This window comes from Phocoena sinus, chromosome 5, assembly GCF_008692025.1.
Source record: "Phocoena sinus isolate mPhoSin1 chromosome 5, mPhoSin1.pri, whole genome shotgun sequence".
Classification (NCBI taxonomy): domain Eukaryota; kingdom Metazoa; phylum Chordata; class Mammalia; order Artiodactyla; family Phocoenidae; genus Phocoena; species Phocoena sinus.
The window spans coordinates 13,586,404-13,608,918 of NC_045767.1; the positions used below are offsets into that span (position 1 = coordinate 13,586,404).

General features: G+C 42.4%; 1 protein-coding gene across 1 annotated transcript in view; it reads right to left on the reverse strand.

Moving 5' to 3' along the window:
• JADE1 (jade family PHD finger 1) overlaps positions 1-22,515 on the reverse strand; it is a 214,966-nt gene that overhangs the window by 172,175 nt on the left and 20,276 nt on the right. Inside the window, exons 2-3 of the mRNA XM_032631859.1 lie at positions 22,468-22,515; positions 20,528-20,600 (exon numbers count right to left, since the gene is read on the reverse strand). The gene's annotated coding sequence lies outside the window, so the exon portion shown is untranslated. The remainder of the gene's footprint in view (positions 1-20,527; positions 20,601-22,467) is intronic.

Genomic DNA, 22,515 nt, shown 5'->3' on the forward strand with positions numbered 1-22,515 from the left:
AACCCTGGGGTCTGAGGCCCTTTATCCCCTATCCCCATGCATGCGCATGCATGTGCCACTTTAGGAAGGAACAGAAAGAGAGAGGGAAACAAGTCGGAAAGGGTGGTGCAGTAGACAGGATAATCCCCCCCACCCCAAATACGTCCTTCTTCTAATCCGTGGAACCTGCGAAAATTTACTTTACATGGCGAAGGGGAATTAAGAATGCAGATGGAATTAAGGCTGCTAATCAATTGACCCTAATGTAGGGAGATTATCCTGGATTATCTGCGTGGGCTCATGTAATACAGGAGTCCTGAAATGTGGAAGAAAGAGACAGAAGAGTCAGGGCAGAGGGAAGAGATACAAGAACACCACCTGCTGTTGCTGCCTTTGAAGATGGAAGAAAAGGGCCACACTCCAAGGAATATGGAAGACGCAAGGGAATGGATTCTCCCCCAGAGCCTCCAGAAAGGAACCAGCCCTGCCGACACCTTGAGTTTAGCTTAATGAGACCCATTTCGTACCTCTGAGCGGTAAGATAATAAATTTGTGCTGTTTTAAGCCACTTAATTTGCGTTAATTTTTTCAGGAGTAACAGAAAACTAATGTAGGTGGCAAGTTGTAGTGATTGAATAATTATTCAAGATAAGACTATCTGAAACTGGAAGACACTAAACTGGCATTAAATGGCAATTTTAAGCTTTTTTTCTCACAGGACCCAGTGTGGGGAAGGCTAGAGAAGTAAGATTAGATCATTTCTGGAAACCAAAAAAGCTACCTTTTGTTTTTCACACTCCTGAGTAGAGCGAGTTACATGTGAGACCTTGTTGCACCTCTTGTTCTGAGGCTTGATTTTCTATTAAAACCAGCTCCCCTTGGAAGAGTCACCCATTAAACTTTTCAAAATGAATGGGTTTATCTGATTGCTTCTTCTGAAAACAGGAGTTGGGTAAGGAGAGAATGGAGGAAGTAAAGTCAAAGCTTGAGCACCGAGATTCCTGGGAGGGGGAGTTGGTGAGGAGGCCAGGCTTGTCCCGACTCAAGGGTGTGGCAGACACCCCCTGAACAAATCGCTGTCCTTGAGCAGAACTGTTACCAGACATTGCTCTTTACGAACGGTCCCAGCGGTGCCATAAACTCTGCATCGTGTGGTACCAAGTGCAGGTAGGAGTTCATTATGCCCAACAGCGAGACCAATTGCTTCACGTTATTTAGGGCTTTCACATCTTTCTGGCTTCTTTCCACTGCATTTTAGATACCTCTGGTTTCAGCTCTGTGATTGGAGTCCCACATTTCATCACTGGTCTCTGACCCTCCGAAGTAAAGAGTTTTTGAATCAAAAGTTAAGTTATTTTTAATTTTTAAAGTAAACTTTCTGTCACCATCACTATTGATTAGTATTCTTTGTTCTCAAAACGATTCTAACAGTATGATATTAGAAACAACACTGAGTAAGTAATAATGAAATACCACATTCTTAGCATGCCCCACACCACTGTAATGATTTCCATGGATTTATTGTTTCAAAGACACACAGATACGTGGGGTACTTTAAGGGCAGCTACATAGGCACCGTGGATGCTCTGAAGTTGACCCTTAACTTAGCAGCAGTTCTTGTTTAGAATAGGGAGTGGGGAATAAAGCGGCAACAGAGGAGGGAGGGAGATGAGAATCTAATGATTGCTAAAGTCACGGGGAGGCGGGATAAGGGTGGGGGATCTGGGCATCACCTAGATAGGTTCAAAGTTGCTCTAACACTCTGTGACTCTCAGAGGTTACTTACCTTCTCTGTACCTCTATGTCTACATAAGAAAAAAGGTGGGGATGGAAATAATAGTGCCTGTATCATAAGGTCAGTGTGATGATTAAATAAGTTAATTCATAAAAAGCACTTAGTTCTAGCTAGGCAGTAAATGCTTGGTGAATACTAGTGATTTTTCTACAGAACCCAAACGTGGAGAAATCAACACTTTTGCCAGACCACAAGTATTTTTCTCATTTATTGTCCATTTTTACTACACATCAAGATAAATGTCTAGCTCACTTTGATCCCCTCCTCACGTGAGGTTGGTGTCCAGTTCTGTACGTGCCTGGAGTCCCTGGAAACATCTGAGAAGACCAATGCTGTTTCCAGATTCCCTTATCAGGCCTCCATTTCTCCATTGTTTCCCAATTCCTGCCTTTCCCCATGTGGTCCCAATATCAAAATATTTAGCCCATCTGTCCCAGAGGGGTTTGGACTTTCTCTTCATTTGTGCTTCTTGAAATAATACGCTCCTTAGGCACAGACCATTCCTTCATCACTAAGAAAGGTCAAGCATTTATTAGTCTGTGTATAAACATGACAACAAAGGAGCCCTTGTAAAAATGGAATGTTCAGCTTGGATAGAACACAGAAGAGTTCCTCTTGGATCTGGCAAATTCCTTTGGATTTCGTCTCTTTTAAATACACCACATTAATGTCACTGTTTCTTTCTCGATTCTCAAGCCTTACTTCTAAATCCCCATGAACCCTTTGAGGTGCAGGTTTCTTCATTTAAAGTCTATAAGCGCAATTTCTTTTTCAATTCAAACACATTAACAGTTTCTTCAGATAAACCAATCCTCATACTATGAATAAAAGGTGTACTCTCCTATGTGTCACACAACCACTTGTCACAAAAAGAAGAAATAACTTTGCTTTGCTCACCAGCAGGCATTTCATACAAATGTTATGCCTATTCTTTTGGGCAGCAACCCATGGAAGCCCAACCTCTGACTAATTTTCCTCTTTAGATGTCTTCTTCAGATGACCTTAACCCAACACAGAACTCTCCCTCTGTCACCTTGGTTTTCACGTCCATCATGGCAGCCAACCGCCATCTACATTAGCCTGTTCCCTTTCTTGAACTCTGATCCTCTCAGACAATGTATATTATCTCTCTTTGTAAAACATAGCTTTTGATTCAATACTATGCATAATCTAGCTCTAAAAACATTTTCAAATTTCCACATTGTCTCTTTACAAGCTGTTGTTGGTACTGTTCTTTACAGAAAATTCTCTTGGTTTCCTTTTGCAAGGAATGAAGAAGAGATGAATTCCATACAGAGACATTTTCTATACAGTCTCAGGTAAATCCTATCTTGGAGAATGGTGACCATGTTTCATGCCCCTTTAAGGCTAGCAGAGTAAAAGTACCATCTCTTAAAAAAAAAAAAAAAGATCCACCTCTGATTGGAGAGCCCAGATTTAATTTTCCTGGTGAGGCGTGCAGGTATGGAAGCTCATTAAAACCAGTGTGATTGGGCTTCCCTGGTGGCGCAGTGGTTGAGAGTCTGCCTGCTGATGCAGGGGACGCGGGTTCGTGCCCCGGTCCGAAAAGATCCCACGTGCTGTGAAGCGGCTGGACCCGTAAGCCATGGCCGCTGAGCCTGAGCGTCTGGAGCCTGGGCTCCGCAATGGGAGAGGCCACAGCGGTGAGAGGCCGGCGTACCGCAAACAAACAAAAACAAAAGCCATTGTGATCAGTCTGCATTTTCTGTCCTGTTAAGATTGTCTCACTATGAGAACATTCTACATGAACAATAGAGTTGTTGGTCTTCTTCTTCTTCTCTTTCTCTTCTCCCTCCTCTTCCACTCCCCCCCCCCCCCCCCCCCCCCCCCCCCCCCCGCCCAGCTCTCTTTTCCACTTATCCTCTTCCTCTCTCTTTTTTTTTTTTTTTTCCATTTTTGTCCAAAGCTGCCCAGGGAAGCAATGAGGCTTGGAAAAGGATCTAAAATATATTGGCTCACTAAATACTTAATTTTATTGCTATGAATTTCTCTGGTGTATGGCAGGAAGTCACATGACAGTACTTTTTCAACTTAATGTCAACTTGTATTATTTTGTAACTATATAGGTGAATGTCAGCCCTAAAATTTAGCAGTTTACCCTTCTCACAGGAAGTACAAAGTACATTTCATTTGAATAAATGAAACAACATCTGCTTTCATGGGCTGGCCCCAACTTTACTTTTCTAGTTTCTTCTTCTACCATACTCCTTCACTTCCCCCCGCCCCAACCTCCCCTACCCACCTCCCTCATACAATGCTATTAGTACACCATATTACTCCCTCTTCTCTGAGCTTAGAACAATTTATGAACTCCAACTAGGTGAATACATGAATGAAATATGCTGTGCCATTACAACCTGTGCTTTTGCTCATACTTTCCCTGTTTTTGGAATACCACCCTTCCCACTATCCCATTTTTAGTGAGGAAATTTCTACTCATTTTTCAAGGCCCAGCTTGCTGCTGCCTCTGCTTGAAGTCTTCACTCATTATCACTGTCTCCCTCCTCCTTACATTCACAGTGTTTTACTTCTTAAATGTTACACTCACTTTGCCTTTGTTTGCCTTTTTTCATTTACTTGTCTTCCTCTCCCCTTAAATGCAAGTTCCTCATGGTAAGGCGTGTCTTTTTCATTTCTGTATCCCCCAAATCTAGCTTAATAGTTGCCATAATATAAGCACTGATATGTTTAATGTTTTAGTTTACTGTTTGTTAAGCTCTGGGATAATGACTTTCAAATTCCAGGCGTGGGGGACAGACAGAGAGTGTCCACCAACCAAGATACAGGATGTAGAGCAGGAGTTTAAGGTGAATGTATATCCTTGTGTAGATATCTGGTAGTCACTTGAATCTATAGGTCTGGAGCTGAGGAGAGATCAAGACTAGATATATACAGTTGGGAGTTATCAGTATAGAGGTGAGAATTTAAACCATGGGAGTGGGTGAGAGAACTGATGAGAAGCACTGAGGACAAACCTTAAGGAAAGCCAACATTTAAGAATGAATGACGGGGGGCTTCCCTGGTGGCGCAGTGGTTAAGAATCCGCCTGCCGATGCAGGGGACACAAGTTTGATCCCTGGTCCGGGAAGATTCCACATGCCACGGAGCAACTGGGCCCATGAGCCATAACTACTGAGCCTGCACTTCTAGAGCCCGTGCTCCGCAGCAAGAGAAGCCACTGCAATGAGAAGCCCGTGCACCACAACGAAGAGTGGTACCTGCTCGCCGCAACTAGAGAAAGCCCGCGTGAAGCAACGAAGAAGACCCAGCACAGCCATAAATAAATAAATTAATTAATTAAATAAATCTAAAAAAAAAAGAATGAATGATGGGGGAATTTCCTGGTGGTCCAGTGGTTGGGACTCCGTGCTTTCACTGCTGGGGCCTGGGTTTGATCCCTGGTTCCCTTAGTTCCCTTAGGGAACTAAGATCCCACAGGACGCGTCGTATGGCCCCCCCAAAAAAAGTTTCCTTTAAAAAAAAAAAGAATGAATGATGAACAAGATGCAGAATGATGAACAGGACTCTGAGAAGGAATGATTTGGCAACAGGTGGTGAACAAGAAGGGGGGAAGGTCATGGAAGCTAAGGGAGGATTCAAGCTCAAGAAGGGCAGAGTGGTGATGGGGTCAAATGCTACAGAACTAGGGCAACACGTAGAGAGAAGTACAAGGCCAATAGAGAATTTGCAAAGGAGGGAAGTGATAATTTTCTTTGATAGGTTCTTACTTTCAAGGATGAGAGAGTGGCCAAGATTGCAGAGTAGGAAGACCCAGAGCTCACCTCCTCTCATGAGCACACCAAAATCACAACTATCTACAAAACAACCATTGATGAAAAAGACTGGATCATACACAAAAAGATCTTCTACAACTAAAGACATAAAGAAGGAACCCCAACGAGACAGGTAGGAGGGGTGGACTCATGATATAATCAAATCCCGTACCCCCCCAGGTGGGCAACCCACAAACTGGAGAATGATTATATTGCAGAGGTTCTCCCACAGGAGTGAGAGTTCTGAGCCCAGGGGTCTGGCACCAGGAAGATGAGCCCACAGAGCATTTGTCTTTGAAGGCCAGCAGGGATTAACTGCAGGATCCCCACAGGACTGGGGGAAATAGAGACTTCACTCTTAAAGGGTGGACACAAAAATCTCACGTGCACTGGGACCCACGGCAAAAGCAGTAATTTGAAAAGAGCCTGGGTCAGACTTACCTGTGGGTCTTGGAGAGTCTGGAGAGGTGGGGAGGGGATGGGAGAGGATGGCTGTGGCTCACCCTGGGGACATAGACACTGGTGGCAGATATATTGGGGAACATTCAACCATGTGAACATCTGCTGGTGGCTGCCATCTTGGCTCACCAGCTCCAAGACCTGGCCCCACCCAACAGCTGTGGGAGCCAGTGTTGGGATGCCTCAGGACAAATAACTAACTGGGCAGGGACACAGCCCTACCCATCAGCAGACAGGCTTCCTAAAGACTTCCTGAGCCCACAGCCATCTCTAAAGATGCTCCTAGACATGGCCCTGCCCATCAGAGGGCCAAGACCCAGCTCCACCCACCAATGGGTAGGCACCAGCTCTTCCCACCAGGAAGCCTGCACAAGCCTCTAGACCAGCCTCACCCACCAGGGAGCAGGCACCAAACACAAGAAAACTATGATTCCACAGCCTGCACTCCAAGTCGGCCAACAGCAGGCCAGATCCTACCCTGGGACCAGCTGGGCCCTGGCCCTGCCCACTAGCAGGCCAATGCAACCTTCAGGACACCTTGGACCCCATACCCAGCTGTGTAAAGAGCCCTCCATCCCTGCACAAACAGTGATCTGAAACGAGCTCTGGGATCCCTGGGCCTGCAGCCAGACTCCAGGAACCAGATCTGCCTGCCAGTAGTCTGGCATTAACGCCAGTATCTGGCTTCACCTGCCAGTGGGTGGGCAACAGCCCCAGAGTCTTCAGGACTCTAACTCTGCCCATTAGTGAGCCAGCACTAGCCCCACGGCCCCCTAGGGTTCTGCAACCAGCTGCCTCATGACCAGGCCCCACTAAACAGCAGCCAGCAGCATCTGCACAAGGCAGGGCCTGGCAACCAACCAGACTAGGGGCCAACCAAGCCTACTAGACTGCCCACATAGTCAGCCTGCCACAACAGAAGGACACACGCAGCCCTCTTAGGGGGAACAGCTAGAGCATATAGCTTGGGTGATGAGAGGGCAGTGCACTGCTGGGACACATAGGACATGTCCTAAAGAAGGCCCTTTCTCCAAGGTCAAGAAACATAACTAAGCCACCACATACATAAAAATACAGATAGCAACTTAGACAAAATGAGGCAGCAGGGGAATATGTTCCAGAGGAAGGAAAAAGGTAAAATCCCAGAAGAAGAACTAAGTGAAGTAGAGATGGGTAATCTACCTGAGAAAGAGTTCAGAGTAATGATTGTAAAGATGATCAAAGAACTCGGGAGGAGAATGGATGCACAGAGCAAGAAGTTAGAAGTTTTTAACAAGGATGAGACAAATAGTTATGAATAAAACCTAAAGGGTCTAGGGGCTATGAAAACCAACCTCTCATTAAGACAATTAGATCTCATCAAATCTCACCAAGAAAATCATATTCCAATCTGAAGTTCCTTGTTCTTCCTTATAAAAGGGATCGCAGGAATAAGATAGAAACTTTTGTCTACACGCTGTGGCTACATTAGAGTAACTGAAGAGCTCCAAAACACACGCCCTTACATGATGAAGTCCTTTCTTGTTGTGGGGTCACTGTGGAAGGGTTCTCAAGGAGAACCTCTGAGGGCATGAAGAAAATTACCCATCACCATTGAGCCTCCAGGAGTAACAAAGAGGAGCACTTAAAAGCAAAAGATGCCTTCAGGTAAGCATTTATTACTATGATAACGGTTATCACAATTTAATTTACATTAATTTGGATTTACCTTACTTATATTAAAAGAATACATGGCCTTCTTTCTGAAATTGATTAAATTAATATCAACATAGAAACTATTACTTTTTGTGGGTGGGGGGGGAAGGCGACCCATCTAGGGGAGGAAAGGCGACCCATCTATTCTTCTACTCATTCTTCCATCCACCCACCCACCCATCCATCTCTCTGTCTATCCAAATTATATTTTAAGGCCCTCTTATTTAGTGGCTTTATGCTAGTTCCTGAGTCTGCAAAGATGAACAGGACCAGATTCAAGACCTCAACATAGTCACCATCCAGTATGTAGGAATTTGATCTAAAACATCATTAAAATTAGGCCAGTGTTCAGGATATGTATCAAATGCTTTTAAAGTAAACCCCAGAGATATGCTTTAGGCATTATCTCTGTACTTCTTCACTATACTAATGTTCCCTGACATTGTTATCACTGATAAATGTCAAAAGGGAGAGTGATATTTTTGGAACTGATTTTTTTTTTACCCTATTACAAAAATAGATTATAAACACATACACATATGTCACAGAAAGAACTTAGACTAATATTTCTATACAGGGATAACCATTAGCACATTTTTAAAGCTCACAGTTACCTTCCTGTTGTCAGTTACAGTCATCTGTTGGTTTGAACTCCTTATTTTATGATAGCTGTCAAAACCTATTGGTAATACGTAATCTGATTAAGTTTAGCAAGAGCATGAAAATTTTATAGTCAGAGTTCCTGAAAGAGGCTGTATGATTCAATATTTTCATCCAACCATCTTTATAAAGGCATAGTGCTAACGTAAACCAACAAATAATGATCCCTAATAAAATTAACACAAAGCTATAATTGAATTCAAATTCATAAACGTTTTATTTTTAGGTAGCTGTTCTCTGTTTAGGACCTCAGCCTAAGTCAGTATTTAGGTATAATTTACACTAGGCAAATGCTTGGGGGAAAGAACATATATACTAAGGCAAAGCACAAATGAGGCAAAGTTATCCATGTCATCACGCTACTCTACCATAGGCCCCTTTGCTTCTCCTGGAAGGTTGTCGGTACCCCTAGTGTTGGAGGAGGGTACTGAGGCTAATCTGGATTGCGGTTCAGAAAAGTGAAAGATACAATGCCTTTCACGGAGGTCTCTGGAGAAAGCTAAGGTTTCTCTAACCTTGGAGAAGCACACTCTAATACAAAATGCAATATCATACAACTTTATTTAGTTCAAGGAGGCTGTGGTGGCAGTGTCAATACAGCAGGTACAAGGGCTGAAGGAGCTTTTATTACATCACAGATTGGCAGCCTGACATGTAAAGACCAGTACTGATGGAATATTCAAGTCACTAACTTCGTCTTTCTACTCCACTCAAATAGCATGAATCAGTCAGCTCTGCTGCTATACAAACAACCCACCCACACCCCAAATTTTAGTTAAAACTGCAAAGGCTTTTTCTGGGATCTGTAATGAAGAAGACATGTGCATCAAAACTGTCTTTGTGTTTTCTTCATTCTAGATCCAGGCTGAAAAGAGTAGTCCATTTTTGGACATGCCACTCTATGACAAAGAGAAAATAGCAAGAGAGCTGATGGAAATATACAATGAGTCTATCTATGTCAATTAAGGCTGCTATTACAAAAATACCATAGAGTGAATGGCTTAAACTACGAACATTTATTTCTCCCAGTTCTGGAGGTTGGGAAGTTCAAGATCAAGGCACCAGCAGATTCAGAGTCTGGTGAGGGTCTGCTTCCTGGCTTATAGACATCTGATTTCTCATTGTATCCTCACATGGCTGAGAGAAAGAGATCACCTCTCTCACGTCTCTTCTTCTAAGGGCACTAATCCCATTCATGAAGCCTCCACCCTCATGGCCTAATCACTTCCTAAAACCATTGTGTTGGGGGTTAGGGCTTCAACATATGAATTTGGGGGGAGAAGAACAAACATTCAGTTCATAGTAGGCTTTTAGAGCTTTCACTTGGATGAGGCATAGTCAGGGTTACCCACATACCATTAGCCAAAATACTCACACGCCCAAGCCTGACATCAAAGTTGCGGAAACTGTCTACTCCCCCATAGGAGGCACCGCAAGTTGTGTGATCCTGTTAGAAGGAGTGTGAGTTGCTGGGAATGGTAACGCAATGCCCCGCACCATGCTCCCTTCTGCAGTTCCCACCCAGTTCTCCAGCTGATTCCTTCAGCCCCTTCCACTTGCTGCCAGCTCAAGGAGGGTACAGTGGTGAGTCGTGTGGAGGAGACCACACACGCAGTGAGGCTGCAGCAGCTGTCGTTTCCACGCTTCCCTTTTTGTTCTCGTCAGTCTCTGAGTACAGACGGCAGGGTGGGTTGGGAGGGAGTCTGCAGATGAGGTGGAAGACGACTGAGAGAACAGAGACCTTTCTCATTAACTGAAGGGGTCATTTGTGTGCATCTAGAGGGCTGCGCCTGCGAGAGTACAATTAAGCCCACTCCTCAAAGCCATCCTCCTCTTCAGTTAATATTTACTGAGCACCCACTGAGACACTGGCCCTGTACTCAGAGCTACAAACTCTCCCAGGCTGAGAAAGGCTCTGACTAATTTGCACATTAAAAAGCACACAGGCAGAGGAAACCCACCTTCTTCTCCTTCCCAGTCACCCAGGGAGAGAACCTCTTCTCTTCTTCATTCACGTGTGGAATCCCAATTAAACATAGTAAGCAAAGGAAAACTTCTTACACTGTAATTTTCTTCCCTCTTCCCTTGCTTTATTTGCTGTCTGGATTTTATTGCTCAAGAATTGCCTGCTCTAAGCATCATCCCCTATTAGCTAGAGAGATAAAAGCCATAAAGGGAAGGGAACTCCTTCAGTTCTCTTTGCTGGTTGTGAGACAGCAGCACCTTTCCAAGGGGAGTTGACATCTGTTGACTGAGACTGCTGTCCTGCACCAGGGCTGTGTTCACGCTCTGAATGCAAACTGCAGCTATCAGAGACAGAGCTGGGTTTGATAACTCCTTGAGCCCAGAGCAAATCTGCTTGGGCACTAGAAAAGAAATGGTGTAGTCTTAAAGCAGATGTATGTTCTTAATGTGGTTGGCTTGTAAAGCGATAAAACATGGAGTTTTTCCCCCCTTAGCCCATCACTACTGTTAAACAGTGTAACTTAAGACAGGGCGATTCTATCACAATTCCCTGTAATATTTAGTCCATAAACTAGAATGAAACTTAGATTTGTATCATTCGTTTTCTCACGTCTGGTAAGATATTAGGAGCAAACCACGTGTGTCTCCACGGTTATAAACAAAGGTGTCATGTTTGCAGAACAGATCCTATAGGTAGAACTTCTATAAATGGGATAAAATATGGGGTTTTCATTGGTTGAAATGACGTTAACTATTTCAATCAGCGTGATTTTTATAAGAAACATTTTTCCCTTCTCTGTGAATGCCACCAAGCATTTGTGTCTTTGTATCACCTTTCTCCTAACCTGAGGTCTTGGTCCAGCTCTTCCACTGTAACCTTGAGAAAATCAACTATTCTGAGACTCTGTTTCTTTCCTTGTTAAATTAGGGTGTTGATTTGGATCAGGATTTCTCTAGGTCTGTTCTGGGGAACATTGTTTCTGAGGAAATTAGTGAGGGTCATGTTTTAAAAAAGAGGCTCTATGGTCAGATAAGTTTTGGAATTGTGACATTAAACAATATTAAACACATTTCCTTACTCAGAACTTTAGCATCCTAATACTATTCATTGTGATTCTCCAAAGAGAGAGATAGAGTAATGCCTTATTTCCCCAATTGATTTAGCCAGAAAATTTTTTTCTTGCAGATTATTTCTCAGAATCAGTCTGAACATTAGACTTCAAAGATCCTTCAACTGATAACATTATATGATTCTATTTCCTATTTATTCTGCCTAACTTTCCAATTTCTCTCACCTATTTCAGGAAGAGAACTACCTGGGTTTTCTAACTCCTTCATAAGGTGAAAGTCAGTCTGTTCTTTATTCCTTTTTCCCCTGTAATTTATTTGAAAATTTTCAAACCCACAGAAAAGTTGAAAGAATAGTACAATCAATATATACTCTTCACTTAGATTCAACAACTGTTAACATTTTGCTCCAATTACTTTCTCTGTCTCTGTCTCTTTCTCTCTCTCACACACACACACACACTATACATACCATATGTATAATTTTACTGCTGAACCATTTGAAAATAAATTGCAGACATCATGACACTTTATCTCTAAACACTTTAAGATGTATCTTTGACTTCCCTGGTGGTGCAGTGGTTAAGAATTCGCCTGCCAATGCAGAGGACACAGGTTCAATCTCTGGTCCGGGAAGATCCTACATGCCGCGGAGCAACTAAGCCCATGGGCCACAACTACTGAGCCTGTGCTCTAGAGCCCACGAACCACAACTACTGAGCCCATGTGCTGCAACTACTGAAGCCCATGTGCCTAGAGCCCATGCTCCACAACAAGAGAAGCCACCGCTCACTGCAACTAGAGAAAGCCCGCACACAGCAACAGAGACCCAATGCAGCCAAAAATAAATAAATAAAAAGTTATTAAAAAAAAGGTGTATCTTATAAGACAAGAGCATTCTTCTACACAACCTCAGAACCATTATTACACATAAGGATTAATATCATGAAAGTATACTCTGTATTTAAATTTCCCTAATCGACCCCACAATGTTCTTTACAATTTTTTTTAAACTCTAGGATCCATTCAGGGTTCACACATTAGATTTGGTTATGTCTCCTTGGCTTCTTTAATCTAGAACTAGCTCCCTAATTTGTTCATTTCTCATGAGATCAACCTTTCTGGAATAGTCTAGGTTGCTTATTTTGTAGAAAGTCTAACATTTTAAATTTGTGTGATAGTTTCCTCATAATTAGCTTCAGTTGAAATATTTTTGAAAAAAAATTGACAGGTTATATGGTTGTATATTTCAGACTGCATCATATCAGGAGAGACATAATGTCACTCTGTCCCATTATTGGTGATGTTTGGAGTAACAGCATGGTTAAAATGTTATTTGCTATATGTCTGTTACAAAGATATGCTTTCCCCCTGGTAATTAATAAGTGATCTGGTAGTTGATATTTTGAGACTCATGAATAACTTCTTTCCTAACAACCCTTCACCCAGTGGCTTTAGAATTTGTTGATGATCCTTGCCTGGACCAAATAATACACTGGGATTGCAAAATGGTAATTTTTTCTAATCCAATCCCTTCTTTTTTATTAACAGTTATTCTTCTATAGATAAGAATTTTCTCTTCCTCTTTCTCCTTCTCTCTCTCTATCACTTCCCCTATCTCTGTCTCTCATTGAGCATCGTGATGTACCATAGATTCCTTTTTTATTCAATGTTTTATAATCTATTGTGTAATTCATCCTTCTAACATTTATTCAGAGACTACTCTCTGCCAGGTACTAAAGTGAGGTTAACCTAACATTAATCTTAGTCTGCTTTACCTTCCCCCGTAAGTACTTAAGAAAACTATCAGTGGAACATTAACAACTAATCCAAATTCTTGAACTGGCCACCACTTTGCCAACAAACTTTTGTCAGATAGAGGGAACTGAAAATGAAGATGGGAGTGGAGAGTGATCTCCAAATTTTAATTATTATTCCCCTTTTGTAAACCTCAGCCAGGCTACTGTGGTTACAGCAATCATCAAATGGCCATGTGAATCATCACAGAGGAAAAAAAAAATCAATTACCAACTCCATGGAGCTACACTCAATCTGCCTCAGAAAGGAGAGAATTCCAACACCAAGAACTTGGCCCTGATACATGGGCTTATCATCCATGGAAGGAGAATCATAATTTCTATTTCTACTCTGTGCACAAAATAGTCATTTAATGATCACTCAAGTCATTAGGAAGACCGGGGAACTATGTCCATGTCTTTAACAGGTTCTTAAGCCAATAGCAAGGTATCAAAGGCCCTGGTCAAGACAGGAGCCCCAGAGCACTTCCCTGGCCAGACACAGGCCACAGGGCCCAGATGGGCAGCATCCTCACCTCCCCAACAGGATCTGAATGATGAATTCCAAACAATTAATCACCAAATGAATCAGAAAACAGCTTTCAGTGGAAGGAAAAAGGACCCTGTGTTTCTGGGAAAGAATAGACTGACCCATCCTGGTCACATTTTCCAGTGGAAGGAGTGTTCTGAGCTTTATACAAGGGGAGAGACACCTTGCAGGGCACACGCCTGGTGCTGTAGCACTCTGCTGACTATTAGAGGTCAGAAGACATATCCAAAGGACAGACAACCTTCTAGACTTTTTTTTTTCTTTTGTGGGGTCAAGAGTGGTGTATCCTGCTCCCTGTGGAGCCTAGGAGCTTCTCCTCCAGCCCTAGAAGAATGCACAGTCTGTGTTCCCGCTGCGGAGGGGCAGGCAGAACAGGCAGAAACTGGTGTCCTGCCAGGGACTCAGGAGACAGGGGGCAATTGTGATCCTTGGAATCTTTGTTACCTTAAGGTTTACAAAACTTTAGTGTCTTTCTGAGGTCATGGCGGTAGATCTTCCCAGCCGCCAGAGCACCTCAAAAGGAATAAGGGCCCAATGGAAAAAGTTCAAGGTTTTGGAGTTCACAGACTTTGGGTTCGAATGTCATCCCTGAAATTTATAAGGCATAAAGCCTAGGCAACTTAGTTATTAATTCCTGTTCCCTCATCAGTAAAATAGAGAAAGAAAATACCTCACAGATCTGTTGTGAAAATCATGTTAAATAAGGTAAAGCATGTGCATCGCTTCATTAGTTAGGATTCCTTTCATTCCAGGTAACAGAAACCAACCTGAGCTGGTTTAAGGAAAAAAGTGAGAGAGATTGAGACAGAGAGAAAATTAATTATAAGGTTTTAGTGATATCCCCTTGTTCTTAAAGTCAAGAATTCAGCTAAGCCTTATAATGAGGCTGTAGCCGAGACATAAAAAATCATCAGGAACCACTGTAGCTTCTCTTCGTATATTGGATTTTTTTTCTCCTTTTGTGAGGATTGGCTTTCTCTCCACTAAGCCAACAGAACTGACAGACCCATAGCTTTTGAGTTTATGTATCCCTTTCCAAGACACCAACACAGAGGTAGTGGGAATCCATAATTCCAATTCTAAAGTCTCACAAGGGAATCTGATCCTTTACCTTATGACAAGAGTTCCCTGTGGCACGAGTAGACGGTGGCTGGGACCGTGGAGTGTAGACTCAGCATAAACAGGGCTGAAGGGGCTGACCCCGTGGTCAGCAGTGTACTGAGGGGATCCTTGTGGACTGTGTAGACATTCCAAAATGTGTTTTCCACAGGTACCTAGCTCAGTATCTGCCACATAATGGGGGTATTATTTTTCTTTTTCCTTCCTCTCATATCAGATATGATGAATCTAAGAGAAGAGTTGGGGGAAATTACTCAGATATTCTGTGGCATGTAGGGCCCTTTGATAACTGAAATGAAATCATCAGGATTAACACAGGATCTGGCAACAATAATACCACTAAGATAAGTAAGGAAGGCTGTGTACTTTTTAGACCTTCCTTCTCTTCCTAAATTTGACTTCTTGCTGTGTTCTCTGAAATGTTTCTTTCTACCCTTGGAAAATCCCTGGTATCTGGTGATATGATGACAGGAACAATACTTCTATGGAGAAAAGTCCTCCCTACAGAAGTGGGTGGGTTAGGAGGTAATGGTTGAGGCTAGTTCGCAAAGAGAATATTAAGAACAGAATTGCTCCAGAAGCTTAGCTGGCTTTTTCTTAACTGCTGCAGACCACATTCCCAAGTGCAGCAATTGTACAAAAATGCAACATTTATTCCTTCCTTCTTTCTTCCTTTCTACCTTCCTTCCCCTTCCTTCCTTCTTATCTTCTTTTTCTTTTCTTCTTTCATGCAGCAAATGTTTACTGAGCATTTTACTATTGACAGAGACACAAAGAAAAGCACTCAAATGTTTTATACGATCACCTCTTTCTCCTGGGAAAGCAGTGGCTCAGCCAGGAATTTCTGGAACTGCAGCTGGGCACGAGAGTAAAGAATACTGTCCCTGGTTATAGGAAGCTGATTAAAGTGGCGCTTCAGCCCAGAAACTGAAGAAGGTCAAAGCATCCAGACCAAAGCTCTCCATGAGTGGACAGCATGAATCTGGACCAAAGGGTGAACAACAGTGAGCACGCAAGGCAGAGCCAGCAGGTCGGGGCAGGGCCTCGCATGAGCCCCAGAGGCTATAAGCCACCTACAGCAATAACTTCTTATGGGAAGCCCACAGGCCTTGGCCAGAAAGGGACCTCTGAAAGCACCCAGGCCTTTTGGTCCTTAGGAGAGAAAAAAGAGAGTTCTGAAGGCAGAAATGTTCACCATACCAAATATTTGCCTCATGGTTTAGATCAGAGTATAAAACCCTCAGTAATTCTATTTCCTGCCCATCTCCCAACACAACTTGCAAAATTGTAAAGAAAGAAACATTTCTCTAAATTTACTACTGAGACTAAACTACTCACAGGAGCTTAGGCCAAACATAAGCTCTTTCCTTAAGAAACAACGACGTGCACATGGCCATTTAAACACAAATTTCTTGACATCACCACTGAAAACAAATTATGTCCAGGTGGTAGAATATATTAGATAAGTTTCAGGGTCTTCCTACATTAACAGCTTAGATTTGAGGCAGCATTTTATCTTCACAGACTGGCATTTGTCTCTATTATGTTTCTCAACCAACTGAAAACCCTTCAATCACTGGGAAATATTTAATGGGTAATGAGAATTGCTTGAGTGACAAGTCTTATTTGACTAAGTAGCCCAGCCATGTCTTTACCATTGATATAAATGCTTCCATATTACATTTACATCATTTATATCCATTGTAAAAAAAATGTATCTCAACAGTCCAAAAATAATGTGGCAAGAAGGCAACCCTGGGGTGTTATAAATATCAAATAAGTCATAACTATAATGATAATATTGGAATTTATCGTTAGAAGATAGAGGTTGAACTTATCAAGATGCCACAAGTGAGCAATAAAGACCTCCTTATTGAGTGCAGATAAATTTCAGACTTTTGATAACCTTGTTAAACACTCTACAGTTCCTTATTCTTAACACCATCCCTTGGTTTTAAAACTGCTCACTGCTTTTATAGTTGCTGCTTTGTGTTGCTTTTCCGTACCTGATGGTCTCTAGTAAAACACAAGTCTGGTATCAAAGAGTCTCTTTTCTCTGCTTTCACTTCTCCCTTCCCGAATTCCTTTCCCATCTCCCTTCTCCCCACTATCTTCTAACTTCTACACCTAATAGTAGGACAAGGACACGAACAAGGAAAATAAAATGCAAATATTGAATAACAGGAGAAACAGACGTGTAGCACCCACTTTCCCTCTTTTCTCGACCTAAATAAATCTCATTCATCCTTCAAGACCACTGTATTAGTCTACACAGGCTCCCATAATAGAGTACCACAGACTGGGTGGCTCACACAGTAGAAACTTACTTCCTTGCAATTCTGGTTGCTAGAAGTCCAAGATCAAGGTGTCAGCAGAGTTGGTTTCTTTGGAGACCTCTCCTCAGGGCTTGCAGATAGTATCTTCTCCCTGTGTCTTCAAGTGATCGCTCCTCTGTGTGTGTCTGTGTCCTCATCTCCTCTTAGAAGGATACTAGTCATGTTGGATTACGGCCCATCCTAATGACCTCACTTAAACTTAGTCAGTTCTTTAAAGACCCTATATACAAATACAGTCACATTCTGAGGTATGAGGGTTAGAACTTCAACATATGAATTGGGGGACACATAATTCAGCCCATAATAGCCACCCTCATCTACCTTTACTAAATTCCACTTCTCTGCCACACCAGCCTACCTGCTGTTAACCATACACAGCCTTGTTGATCTCTGCCATTATATTAGTGGCTGATTCAATTTAACTGGGGACTTATGGACACTGCCTTGAGTAGTTTTTAGATGAGAGTCATTTCTCCCTCAACAAGATCCATGAGCACAGTGACAGCTTTTAATCCCTCTCAATGCCTAGAACACGGTCAGCACATTAGTAGATAGGCTTACAATAAAACAGAAAAGCAAAACAAATCTCAGATGAATTGAATGTCATTCTTTTAGTTGCTGTGTTTGTGCATTTTTATCCCTTTGAGAAGAGAAGCCCCTTAGAGGTACAATTGTGCCCCTCTGAAGAGAAAACAGGAATTAATTCAATTTGGCCAGTGAAAATGAAATTTGGACAATTTTCAAAATCTTTTGTCTTTTCAGTATGATTTTGAAGTATAGTGAGGTGAAAATTTTATAAAAAAGGTCAATTCCAATATTTTCATATATTTGCCTGAGATTGTTTATAAGGAGCTTAGTTAACTTTGGATAATGATCACTATACATAAAGTGATCCTTCTTTGTAGAATAAGTTTAGAACACTGTAGCATGGGTACCGAAAGCCAATCTGGAAAGTAGTTACTAGCAGAGGTAACATCTACATTACACAGTTTGATTTTTTCCATTTATAGAGCTACCTCACATGTCCTTCTTAACTTCACAAACATTGTGGGTAAATATTTTTGCTGTGACCACGACTTTTAGGATGTTATTTGGCTCTTCATGTTTCCATAACTCAACAGGTTCTTCCAGAGCTTACTTTGCTCATGCCTGAGGGTGTGCCCCTCAAAAGTCTACTCAGTTATAGTCTTTCAGTTGTTTGGAAAATTCAGTCTCAAACAAGAGATGAAATCTATGTTGTTTTTCTGACTCTTTAGGGATGTAAACAAACAACTGCCTTATTGGAAAAAAAGCATAATTCCTTTGCATAAGAAATAAAAAGCCAGGTTGAGGAAATTCCAGAATGGCGCAAATCATGGTTTATGTCACCTTCCATGGCAGCTCTAAAGAAATGTTAACACCCAATATCACGTAGCTATTGATAAAGAGGGAAATGCCAGGAAATTCTGATTTAATGCTGTCTGGACTGTTCATTCAACAAAGAGGATAATAACAATGACGATGGTGGTAATTCTCAAAAGGAATTAGACATTTGCATTGTCTTCAGCCTATGAGATGATATGCATTTTGAGGGAGACTAGGATGTTATTAGGCAGGTAAGAGGCCATGTCCAGGAATGCTGTCTAATTGCCTCCCATTTACTATCATGGGCCAAGTGCTTTGCTTACGTTACCTAATTCAGTCCTCACAGTGAGATGGGTATTATTCTCACCATTTTATGGACAAGGAAACTGGAGGGCCAAAGCATTTCTGTGCCTTTCCCAAGTCATACATAAGTAGGGGAGAGCGGGGTGTCAAAATGTACACTCCCAGACCATCAGACCCAATTTACCCAAGACTGTATCAAGTTAAAGGTATGAAATTTGGGTAGGAGAAATGTTTGCTAAAGTGACAGCCTGGGTTTTTTTTTTTTTTTGCTTTTGTTTTAATCCTCTTTAATGTATTTCTCTGGTCCAGTTCCTTCAAGAGCTGTCCCTGTTCTAAGTTTCTGTCTTCTACGAGGAAATCGACCTGCCAGAACAATCTAAGAGTTACCACATTGTAGTAAATAAAAGCATCTCCAAACTGCCTGGGAGACAATTATTTATGGAGGCAATAATTACGTTGTATTTTGGTAAGAGAACATTTCTCTCCTCAACATATATAGGAACAACCACCACTTACAGCTGAAAATAGAAGCGGGGTCTTTTGCTTTCAGATGACTGCAAAACACATTCCCAGCATCTCATTTCAGAAAATCAAGTTTTTATTTAAAGTTCCTTTGGGATTCTCCCCGAGCCTGACTCTTCTGTGAAAGGGACCTGGGACCTGCCTTCTGCAGTCGGCAACAGCAAGGACTATTCTACTCTCCGTGGTCCACACAGCCCATCCATGGGAGCGAGGGCAAGGAAGAACAAGCGCGGTAGCTTCCTCCGTGAAAAATTACTAGTGAGGCGCAAGCGTTCACACACGTGGTTTCCAGAGAGATTTCAGCCAGACCTAGCAGTCCCCCTAATCGTCAGACCCCGTTGTTGATTCCCACCTTCAGCAAAAATCCTTTAGGGCAGCTAGCGCAGCAGGAAACCTGTCATTAACAACCACCATAGTGTCACATCAGCGATTCTCAGTAGCGTCGGCTCCACTATTTAACTCAGCTGTTTACCTCATCGGGAGAGCTTTGTTTGATTGTCAGAAAATAGAACATGTACAGTCGTCGGTCATAAACACACACAAGCTCTCCAGAGCACAAATAAACAAAACGATCAAGCACGTTGGTAAATGTGTTTGCATTATTTAACGAAGCCAGATGAAGCATGTGCATAACCCTGCATATCAAGCGCCATGGAGTACCTTGTTTGTAATCTGTCTTGTACAATACAGCTATTGCCACTCATTCCACTCACCCAATTCAGACCCTGGAAATGTACTATTTTTAGACTGGCTTTGTACACCACTATTTACAAAGCGCACTGTTAAATCCTTTGAATAGCAGCCAAGAAGTTGGGTGAGAACCTAGAAACCTGCCACACAGACCAGCATCCTAATCAACCCTGGGACAGCCAGGCTAGAGATCTGCCTTTGTTTCCTTTTCTTCTTTTCCTTTGTCTCCCCAGGAATATCAGTGTAAAAAGGCAAGGAGACAAAGAGGTGGGCCTTATCTGTCCTTGTCGTTCAAATGGGTTGCTTTACTCGCTCTCCTAGATAACAGCCCATTTGTCAACATCTTGGGCGATTTAAGCTGTTCTTTGTCAAAACCACTTTTGGAAAAGATTTGACCACTGATTTACTTGAGAGCCAGTGTGACGGCAGAAGGTGCGTCATGGAAAACTCACGTGGGTGCTTCACAGCAGCTGGGAGTCGATCACATGACGGCTCACTGCTCCGGGCCAATCCACTGCTGGCAAGCTGGCCAAGTGGCCACAGGGGAAAGAGAGACAGAGAAGAAAATAGTAGGCAAAGTGTTGGCGTGAGGCCGTTGGTGGATGAAGCTATCGCAAAGAGAAAGGATTGCAACACCAGGGAGGAGATGAAGGGCCTCCTATCATTTTGCACCCAGCAAGAAACCTGAAGGAACTAAGAACTAAGTTTGGCTCTCTTTTGACAGCTTGAGAAAAGCTGAGAACGGAAGCAATGACTGGGCTAATTCTGGATAAAATTTTTTTAAATGATATTTGAGAGGAATCCACATCTTTGCCTCAATTCTTAGCTTCTGTGTAAATTGCTCATTTTCCAAATTCTTTATTTTTTTTTCAGGTGACTCCAATTTATTTGCATTTTTTGTAGTGGATGGGATCCTTTGAGACATCCCTGGTGGCTTGGCTGGTAAAAGTGGTGCAGCTAGGGCTTCTCTGGTGGTGCAGTGGTTGAGAGTCCGCCTGCCGATGCAGGGGACATGGGTTCGTGCCCCGGTCTGGGAGGATCCCACATGCCGCGGAGCAGCTGGGGCCGTGAGCCATGGCCGCTGAGCCTGCGTGTCCAGAGCCTGTGCTCCGCAACGGGAGAGGCCACAACAGTGAGAGGCCCGCGTACCGCAAAAAAAAAAAAAGTGGTGCAGCTAGAAAGTGGCCAGGCAGTGATATCCCATCCTACCCCTGCACCTGTACTTGGATGTCCTCATTCCTTTCACTTTACAAAACTAATCAGAGGAGAAATAGAGAGGAGAGTTTTAAGTGCTTTGGATCAGAACTGCTCTCTGAATTTAAGGCATTTCATTATTTTAGTTATTATTTCAGGTTCAGTGAGGTCTTTATGTTCATTATAATATTAGAGGCATTTGATAGAAAAGCAGTGTGCCAAGATGCTTAATAACAGTAACAACAAAAGCAGCTTACTTTTGAGCCTATATGTGCCAGGCACTGTTCTAGACACTTTGTACACTATATCTACCCTTACCAATGGCTCAGCAAGCTAAGTATCATTTTCCCCTTTGTGGGGGAGTACTGAGGATCAGAAGGTCACTTGGCCAAGGTCACCAGCCAATCAATGGCAGATCTGAAACTCAAATCTAGGTTTGTGGGGCTCTTTCTACCACATCAGGCAACACCATTTGTAAACGTGAGCTCATTCTGAGCACCTCAGGGCACTGGCTTTACTTTGGTGACTCTCAGTCCCATATTGGACTTGGTTATTTTATTGGACTCAGCATGTTTATTTACCTAGGACTTTTACAGAAGAGTAATAGGATTGTTATTTGTGCTTTATCTGATGGAATTAGGCTTGCCTGCTGCTACTTTAAATTCCTTCATATCTTATAAGTATTCCATTTGACCTGATCCTTTTCCTGGATGTGTTACAGAAAATGTGGTCTATAGTAACAGTGCATAGGAGTATCCTGGCTCCTTTATAGATGCATAAATAAATGAGGAAAGAATTTTTCCCCAACCCTGAGCATGTAGGCAGCACCACTATATAGCAGGCTTGTATGCACACCAAGTTGGACTTAAACCAATCGTTGGAGGTAAATAGGAAAGGGGACAAAGTTCAAGAAGAGACGCAAAGAAAACAGGAAGTAGGTATTGGTGAACTTGGCATGTACAATAGTATCACTGTCATAGAGAACATCAGCTCAATAGATTATTCTCACATCCCTCCTATATATCCATTTATTTGGTTGATCATTATCACCCAATAAGGGTAATGTGAGGAAATAAGAAGAACTATACATCTTAATATAATTCTAGAAAATGAAAACTTCTTAACTTCCTTTTATAGCCCTAAATCCAAAGCTTTTGGCCTCAAGGTAGATCAAAGATACGTCTATACTCTTTATTACCTGGATTTTTTCATTTGCTTGTACCACCACGTCCTGTTTCTGTTTTGT